Source organism: Xiphophorus maculatus, chromosome 22 (genome assembly GCF_002775205.1).
Source record: "Xiphophorus maculatus strain JP 163 A chromosome 22, X_maculatus-5.0-male, whole genome shotgun sequence".
Classification (NCBI taxonomy): Eukaryota; Metazoa; Chordata; class Actinopteri; order Cyprinodontiformes; family Poeciliidae; genus Xiphophorus; species Xiphophorus maculatus.
Window position 1 is genome coordinate 6,615,829 of NC_036464.1, and position 9,660 is coordinate 6,625,488.

The 9,660-nt window shown below is 38.3% G+C and overlaps 1 long non-coding RNA gene across 5 annotated transcripts in view; it reads right to left on the bottom strand.

Moving 5' to 3' along the window:
* LOC102236377 overlaps positions 1 to 9,660 on the bottom strand; it is a 129,364-nt gene that overhangs the window by 110,458 nt on the left and 9,246 nt on the right. For 2 of the 5 annotated variants that reach the window (XR_002752082.1, XR_002752083.1), the window contains exon 4: positions 8,722 to 8,813. This is a non-coding gene — a long non-coding RNA (uncharacterized LOC102236377). Of the gene's footprint in view, positions 1 to 5,321; positions 5,440 to 5,617; positions 5,902 to 8,721; positions 8,814 to 9,279; positions 9,370 to 9,660 lie in introns of those variants that run through there. The other 3 variants (XR_002752085.1, XR_312668.2, XR_002752084.1) reach the window with 3 other exon arrangements.

Below are 9,660 nucleotides of genomic sequence, written 5' to 3' on the forward strand. Positions count from 1 at the left end.
CACAGTTCCTTACTAAATCCTTTCTACTTTCTTTCCAGGTAGTCAGATTTTTTTAATAATCTGTTAACATGGAGTTTTACGAGTTTTGTTGCAACTATGCAAATTTGGTTTGGAAACATTACCGGGCCACAGAAGACATATCCTGAAGCATGTTCCCCGGTAAAATGGCCAACTATGTCTTGACTGTGCCTTAAAACAGAGTGTGTGCTTTTTTCTCCCATCTTCCTGTAAGAACAAATCAGGTTCTCATTGTATTCTTTGATGAGGGCTCAAATCATGTCTGGTTGTTTTATATTACTAATAAGGCTAGTCATGGCACTAAAAACACAAAGAAAAAAACTTTAGCTTTCCAGACTAACAAGAACAAGCAACAAAGAAAACCTAGAAGCATACCCACACAGGAAAGTAATGACAAAATGAAAAGAAAGTCACCCAATACGTTACAATGAGTACGTTCATGTACATGAAAGCATTACTCTTTTGTTTTTACTATATTTGAAGAGCACTGCGGTTAGTTTCTTTATAGATTTCTTTTATTTAATTTCATTTATCGCTTAAGTTAGAAATGTGATCAAAATTTGAGAAAATGTAATGCCTAGCGTTAACTTTTGTAAAACAGCCAAAAACTGATGCGGATAGAACAAATCTATGCATTTTGATATACTTTCCACAAAAACCTGCTGTATTGAATCCTGTACTTGTTTTATGCCCTCACATGGGAGGTCTAAGTACTACAGGTGACACATGCTATTTAAAATAAAAAGTCCAAGATGGCAGCTTTAGAGAAGCGAGTTTTCATATGAAAAAAAGTTACAAAAATTGAAGTTTCAAACAATTGTTTTTCTATTAAAATAGCATTAAATGAAGTAATGCAGCAAAAAAATATACAAGTACATTTTATGTGTCAGTAAAACATTAGTTTTAGTAAATTTCTTAATTTAATTTGGATTAAATAACAAATGCAAAGAATTCCTCATTGGGGTAAGCATTAGAATCTAACATTTGTGGCTCTTGACCACAATATAACATTGTATAAATGACCAATGCCATATAAATATTTAAATTGATATTTTGTTAGAGTACATTTTTTAAAGTGTATAAGATTCTATTATTTCTCCTGACAGGTTACTTATCAAGCTTGTTGCAAAGAAATCAGCTTGTCATTGCTCTAGAGGCCTCATTTGCATAAATCTTTCATGTTCAAGGATGTGATCAGCTGACGCCATGCATGTGTTGTGCTTTTTGATAGAACCAGCAATAAAGTATGATATGGAAGTTTTATGAGTGTGTTTGATAAAAAAAAATAAATAAATAAAACATAGTGAAAGTTATAAAGTCTCCTCTGTCTTCTTCTGAGTCTGGATTTAGAGCCTGAAGTGACAATGCGTGTGCATCTCATGCTGCTGCAGATCTTTATTTTCCCGCTCCATGCTGGCAGCGCCTGTCGTCAGGCAAAGCTCCAAGCCATTTCCCCTCGATGCATCTCAACTGAATCAATAGGGCCCCTCGCAGCGTATCATTAGACATAAGTATTATAATTACTTGTATTATTAATTTTGCCTTAATACCAGGGATAATATGATATGTAATTCAACGCTGTTGAGGGAAGAGAAAATAAGATGATCACAAATGCATCTCTTATGAAAATCAATTCTGAAATGGATATTCCAATAATGCCAAACCACCACTGCAGTTTTTCCCCCCTTTCTTTTACTTCATGCATATCAACCAATCATTTTCTGCTCTCATCTGGAAAAAAATATATAAATACCTACAGCGTATTTCACATGGCCTCCTAGTCCGAGGCAAAACAATATGGATTTATGTTGCCTCACAAACAATTTTAATAAAAAGCTATCGATTGGGGATCGAGCAGATAGCCTGTGGGCGCAGAGCACCAGACCCCAGTGGCTCCAGATCATTAATGTCCTCAACTACTGGCTTCACCGGCGCAAATTTCTTCAATAAGTGGCCGGCACACGGGCTTCAGGGTTTGATTTTTAAATCAAGGTGTGCGTGGCTCGTGCACGAGCCGCATAAATCAAGACACGTTTAGCAGAAATGTGTTTGATTGTGTGTTGTTGTTGTTTTTTTTTTCTTTTTGGCTTTATGAATACACACATTACTCCCATTTTGAGCATTCACGGCAAACATCACCTGCAGACCAAAGAGCTCAAGTCACAAACAAAGCAACGAATCAACGCGCAGTCTCATGATAAGAGTTAAAAAAAAAAAAAAAAAACACTCATATGATCTGCTTCATGTCAAACAGCAGAAATTTGTGCAGCTTCAGGATCTACGTCCCTGGAAGAAACACTTGCATTCCCTTTTCCCAAGCAGGTATAAAAACCTTTCTTCTGCGAGACAGTTTTAATTACCAGCTACTTTCCATGTGCTTATGATTTCAATTTTTCCCTGCAAAGCCGCTAATGATATTCAAACCGCCTGCTGGCTACTCCGACTCCTTATTCTCGCCTTTTCTTTCCTTCCCACTGAAATGTGAATACTTAAGTTTATGGGCTTATTTGTCCTACAGTCACTTTGTAAAATCTTTTTTCTTTTTCTCTCTCTCTCTCTCTGCCCAACACGACTTTTTAAACACGAGCCTCCCTGGAAGGGATGGTAATAAAGGTTTTTGGGTAGAAGGTTTGGTGGGGATCAATGTGGAATATATTAGCCTGCGCTGCCGAGACCGACTTCAATAATACAAGAATTGATCCTCTGAAGTGAAGCTTTATTCCGAGCGCTGGCATGGTAAAGGCAAAAGGAGGATGGTCCATTCCAAAGCTGCGTAGACCAGATGGAGAATCACAGCAGGCTTTTTCACCCTCCCCCAAATTTTTCACATTGCATTTTCAATCCGGCGTTAGATGCAATCACACAATTACTGAGGGATTTCTGTTGAAGCGAATGCAAGACAAAGAAGCATGTCCAATAATACAGCATATGGAAAAACATATTCAGCTGGCACTACTTTAACTGCCAAATGCAAGAATGTGGGAAAAGGGTGAAGAAAAATAGATGGAAATAAATGAAACAGATTTTTTTTAAAATACATAAAGATTACTGGAAGGTATTAAGTGTGGTATTTAATACTGCTTGTGTTCTTAGTTAAATTTCAACTAATTTCCCTTTGAATATCATGTTTTCAAAACAGAAGCCACTAATATTTCCATTAGTCGCCGGACACATCTCATCCCAGCAGTGTCTCGGCACGCAGCCGTCGGTTTGTCAAGTGCGGGCGGTAATCAAGCGTGAGGGCTGGATATATAACGAGCACACTTCACAGTATGCCTAACAAGCACACTTCACACACTAATCAGCTCAAGTAGACTTGCGCTGCATCCGCATCTCTGCGTTTGTTTTCCTCCCGGCTTAGATCATGAAAACTGCCTGCATGGTATCAATAGATTTGGCCATCACTGATTTAACTAAGAGCACACTGAGGTGTTGCATGGACGGTTCCTGAGGTGATTAAAATAAAGTGCTGGATGCGAGGAGGAGGTTAGAAGAAACAGAAGAGATAAACATACACACACTCACTACATGTATTGATCTTCCTGCAGGAAGCTTGAGGCTCCGCTGCTCCTGACAAGGTAGCAGAGTCAAAATAATACACACAAATTATCCTGCCTCTCAAATTTGGGGCCATAAATGGTCTCTCCTGACATACCATTGGAGTTATTATTCTGTAAAAAAAACATCAATCATCAGGAATCTGGTTATTTCATTTGGATTTAAGGGCTCTCAACTTATGAACAACCAACAGGCCAAAGTTCACACCCAACAAAGAAAACAAATCTAATATTAAATCACAGACAACATTCAAATCACAGAATAAAATTAAATGTAAGAATCAACTGTAAAGAACACATATAAATAAAATGTAATGTAAACATAAGTAATACATACATAAAAGAATTAAATATAATCTCAATTAAAAGCTACAAGTACAATATAAACAAATGCAACATTAAGGAAATATGACACAGAGCATTAATGTCAAATTAACCCAGAGGCATGAACATAAGTAGATTAAAAAAACATAAACAAATCAAATGTAAGATTAAGATAAGAAGAATAAAGCCCAACATGAGAAATCAAATGTTACGTAAACATAAAATACAAATAATACTATGCACAGTATAAAATAAATGATAAGAAAACATCAACAAATTACATGTAACCATAAATTCTGAACACATACTTTAGTGATTCAGGTATTTGAGACGTACTGTCTGACCGAAGCTGGTATGAGCCCTAAAAGATTTCCTCAAATAAAAAATAAAGCTGTTTTTTTTGCTCTATCTCAGAAAATAGCAAGAGTCACATAATACGTCATAGTGCAAATACAATTTTAAGGCAGCAGCCTTAAAATAAAGCTGTTTGTAAACTGAAGAATGAAGCTACCCTCACTAATAGAGACAGACAGGACAGACACCACCCCATCCTGTAATCCCATCAACTCGTGTCATACAGCAGGCAGGCCAACCCTATATGTGAGGCCTGTAATCCTGTAGGGCCAAGACTTCATAAAGAGACCCACTAACACACGGAAACACACAATCTGTCCAAACAAAGACAAGATGGAAAGCTTCAGCCAGTTTGTGCCTAAATGGAGACTCCTCATAAATGCAGAAAAGCACTTATGTCCAACTATAGGACTATAATTGGCTTAATACGCAGGGAAAAAGTCACAAAAATGACAAACTGATAATAAAATAAAATTCTTCCAGGTAAAAGAATACATCTTTAAAGTAGCATGAGCATAAAAGCTCTACGCCCTCATATCTTTGCTTAGAAACTAAAATATGATTTTTAAATCAACAAAATAAAAGAACAAAACACAAGATGATGGACATGCGTAAATTCTTCTGCTGTCAGGGCAGTCAATCAACCGGCAGTGCAGGGGAACAATGTGTCCTATTATTATTCAGACACTTGATTAAAAAAAACACACACACACACACACACAACAGTGTGAGTAAAAGACATAAAGAACGAGATTTTAAAAAAAAAAGCCACGTCGGACAAGGCACCCTGGCTTGTGTCTTCCTTCATAGAGAGAGCGGGGGAGAGAGAGAGAGAGAGAGAGAGAGAGAGAGAGGATGAGAGAGAGAGGCAGAGACGACGGGAGCAGGACCCACACGGCGTGGTTCCAGCCAATTGCGTTCCAGAGAAGTGACCATGGCCAGTGATAAACAAAGCACCATAGATCACTCCTCCCGCAGACGGAGCCCGGCACCGGAGGCGGCGGAAGGCAGAGCGGCGGGTCAGACAAAGAGGCAGACAGCGAGGAGAGAGGACGGCAGAGAGCTCACCAACTGCACGCATCTGCCCCTCTGCTCGCCTCTCGCGCTTCAATTTGACGCCCTTTTTTTCTCCTCTAACAACCGGAATGCCATTAAAGCCGGCCGATCTGCACGGCTGCAGCTTTGCTCTCAGTGGCGAGAAAGAACAAGGCGAGCCACGGGGAGAGAAAAAAAAAAGTGAGGGAGCCGCATTCCCCCTGCTGCCGCTGTGCCGATGCATCATAAAGAGATAAATCCTTTAAAAAAAAAACAATAATCACAAAAAGACTTATTTTCTAAAAGAAAAGAGGGCATTCAGCACTTACCCACTCCCAGGCGAAAGACTCAGATTCAGTGCTCATTCGAGCCCAGTGCGCGTCAGAAACATCAGATATTCCTCCAAAACAGATGTGCAAAGAAGGAGCAGTGAGGTTCTTCCTCTTTTGTTTGTGAGCCTGCCTTGCTAGGTTTTTTTTTTCTCTGTTTGCATCAGCTGGCTCTTTACAGCTTTGAAGCAGGTGGATGACAAAAACATCAATCTCTCCAGGCACATTGTGTGGCATCATGCACGCCTTGACACACTCCCCTCACCAGCTCTATACAGTATAATCACACATTGTGTTCTCCCGCTCACTACTTCAGGAATGAACACCGGCTCAAACGGAAAGTGAAGGACAAGTGTGCAATACTGCAGTGTTTTTTGTTGTAATAAATTTCCATTGGATGAGAAGAGGCATTTTCTGCAGTTTAATTAGCCATATGTAAGGGAAAGTTGAGCAGGACATTTGCTTTGAACGTCAGCGTTCAGGTTATGAAATTACTCTCAGGAGGTACTTTAGATCGCTTGCTGAAAATCAGCCAATCACAGGGCAGCAGTTTCTAGCACATTTCAGTATCTGAATGTGGTGAGGGAAACCTGGTGAAGTTCAAAATACAGAAAAGGATCTAAGAAACTAAATGCATATTTGTTCAGGTGGACTGAGCATTTCAAAAACTATTAACCTGCTTAGATTTTCACTCAAAATCATTTCTAGATCGAATATTTTCTATCAGTCATGGACTATGATAGAGAGGCAACAGTAGCTCTATTTATGTACAATAAAATCTCTGAACTTAGTTGAACCCTGAGGCAGATGTGCTACAGCTGCAGAAGATCACAATGGGAGCCACTTTTATCTGCTATAGAGGCCCTGGCTACACAACATTTCCAAAAATGTTTCCTGATGTGTAAATGAAAAAAAAGAAATTGCTCTTACTCAACAGAGGCATGGAAACGCTCAAGGAGAAGATAAATTGATGTAGTGTGCATTCCAGGCCTGCAGGAGGCGAGGAAGCTTTGAAAACTTTCTGATCAACAGGCGTGTTTTGGTAAACATTGCCATGTATAGAGATGAACGTATTATTTGGTGCATACAGTCTCTCGCTGAAAGCATAAATGTTCCACAAAGGCCAGGTTTTACTTTGACAAAGCAAATAATCTTAAGAGGTTACGCAGCGAAGACAGGACCTGGAGGTCCGCCATTGATGATGTGCAGTGTGCAAGTGAAAATTGGGTCTTAATGCGCAAGATGACACAATTGATGTCATCGTCTCCAAACATTTCTGGGTTGCATTTATACGGACATGATTAGCATTCTAAAAAGTTTCACTCTGAATCCTGTTGTCAAATCTTTGCCTTACGTCCACCCAAAACCGTTTCTGTGTAAATGAGAGGCCAAAACGCAACAAAACTTTTGCATTTTACAGTCCTGGTGTTGTCATGTAAACCAGAGCCTGAGACTGCAATTCACACACATTATTCAAAAAAAGCATTGCCTGGTCCAATGAATCTCGATTTCATCTTTGGCATTCAGATTGTATAATCAGACTGATTCATTCAGCCTTGTATTCATACTAGTTCATACAAGGCTGATAGTACAACTTGTTTGAAGAGGTTTCTGAAGTTGTTTGTTTCTGTGAAATCAATATTAGTAACAGATCACTTACTTGGATAGAAAGATATAAAATCACAATGAGTTTATTGAAAACTGGTGTGGTTTTAGCTGAAATTAGAAGCTTAACAGTCAACAATTTCAAACTTAATGCCGTTTTCTTCAGCTTAAAGTACAATTTCTATGAGGAGTAACCTCTGAAAGGCCTATGTTGTTTGGTTTTTCTTTTGTTGGTTTTTTCTAAAGAAAATTAAAAAAAACATACAGTTATTTCTACTAAACATATCTGATGACATATAATTATATTTGATTATTAAATAAATGTTAATTCTTAGAAATATGGACAAATTTTCTTATTTAAATGTGTGAAAAAGATTGCTCACTATGGAGGAAAGGGTTTGGGTTTTATCCATAGTTTATGAAGCTGAATATTTTTGTAGATTAATATTGGTTAAGCTAGTTTATCAATGAGCTTTCTCACAAAATAGAATATGAGTTTAGCAGGTGCAATGTCTATGATCCCAATGTCAGTGCATCAAACTTAAGCAGCACAGGCATTATAGCAAATTTAAAAGGATGTAAAACTAAAGAGTGTCCCTTTGACCCTTGTTAAAGTCATATTTAAATGTATTTTTAATAGCTGTGTTTCTTATGAAATTATTTATGATATTTAAATGTGCTATGGGCACTAAGATATGAGCAAGACTTAAAAAGTTTAACAAAAGTTGGTCTGTTAATATGTTATGCCTGGTATAAGATCTCAGAAGTTATTTATACTGTGAAAGAAAAATGATTTTTTTTTTGTTGCCATCAGATTTGCCTCCTTTCTTCTACTGTTTTTTTTTTTTTTTTTCAAATGGCTGCTAAATCCATGGGTTTTTGAATTTCTTATACCGTACTTTCTAAGCCAGTTGTGGTGAGTTAGTGGTGAGAGGTAAGGTAGGAGTGACAGGTGGGTTGAAGGTAGAGGTGAAATTAAGCCTGGGGTGAGCTTTGAGTCCCTTCTTGTTTGCTCTAGAGATGGACATGCTGACACAAGAGATCAACCAAAAGTCTGAGTGGATTATAGATTCAGCTGATGACACTGTGATCCACAAGAGTAGGAGCATGTGAAGGGGAGCTGGGACAGGTGAACTTATATGCTGCGGGGAATAGTAATGAAAGTCAGTTGGAGGACTGCAGCATGTGAGAATGTGTGTTTGAGACTACAAAATAAATCCAGAAATTACATTTTCTTTCCCCACAGTTTTCGTTTCAATAAAAATAAGCTCTTGTCAGCTCTTTACTACATTAGTTCACAAAATGTACATCGATAAATTCACCACAAAAATCACTCAAGTTTGAAATGCTTACAGTGGTGAGAATTTAACTATTTGAAAGAATTTAACAACAATCTGAGTGACCACAGCCTAGAAATGGTAGTTGCCCAGGTATACCTTGACAACTGTAGACATGAGCTCCAAGTCAAATAGAGCATTGCATGAAGTCGCAGTGCTTACTTGGAAAGTTGGTGTTCCCGTTCAACTCATCCATCCATTGTACTGGTTATCATCGCAGGATCATGTGGGAGCTGTTGCCCATCTCTAGCACTCTGAGGGCAAGACGTGGGGCAAACCATAGACAGGTTGTTAGTCTATCATAGGGCCAACAACCATGCACACACAGTCATATAAGGACAATTTATAGTGGCCAATTAACTTAGCAGTCATGTTTTTATACTGTGGAAGAAAGCCGGAGTAAATGCAGAACCAAAGAATGCACATGTAAAACATGGAAGATTCCAGACTGGGATTCACACCCAAAACCCTTCTTGCTGCAAGTACTAAATTACACTGCCCCACTTCCAAACCCCTTGTTATGCTAGCGTTTTTGTAGTGATGCCCTCAAAAATGCCGACCGACTGTCTTCTAAGAAAAAAACTAGCATAACCACGATGACATATCTAGGAACATTACAGAAGTAGCCTTCTGTAATTCAAAAATATTGCATGTTTTTGGAATGTTTTAAAAATATATATGTTTAAATTGAATCCAAAATTAGGAATTTGCAATGCTTACCCGCCCGATTCTTCCAAATAGTAGTACTCTAAAAACAAACTGACATGCTATTTTTAATACGGAAGTAAAGCACTAAAAAAGTGGTGAAACGAGGGCATGAACTGGACTATGAAAGGGACGATAAAACGTCTTCAACTCTAGTTCAGATATACGAGTTAACGCGAATGCAACAAAATATTCGGCAAGGACTATCATGAAATGGAAACATCACATTGCTTTCTCTAACATGATCAAGCTTTAGATATGAAAAAGTTGTATTAATATCAATATCCCTAATGTTAAAATGTAACACTGAAATACCGGAAGTGTAAATTCCGATATTTTTCGAAGGCCCCCGAAGGCAACTGGATGACGTTTACTGTTTTGCTTTTGGTGGCGGGA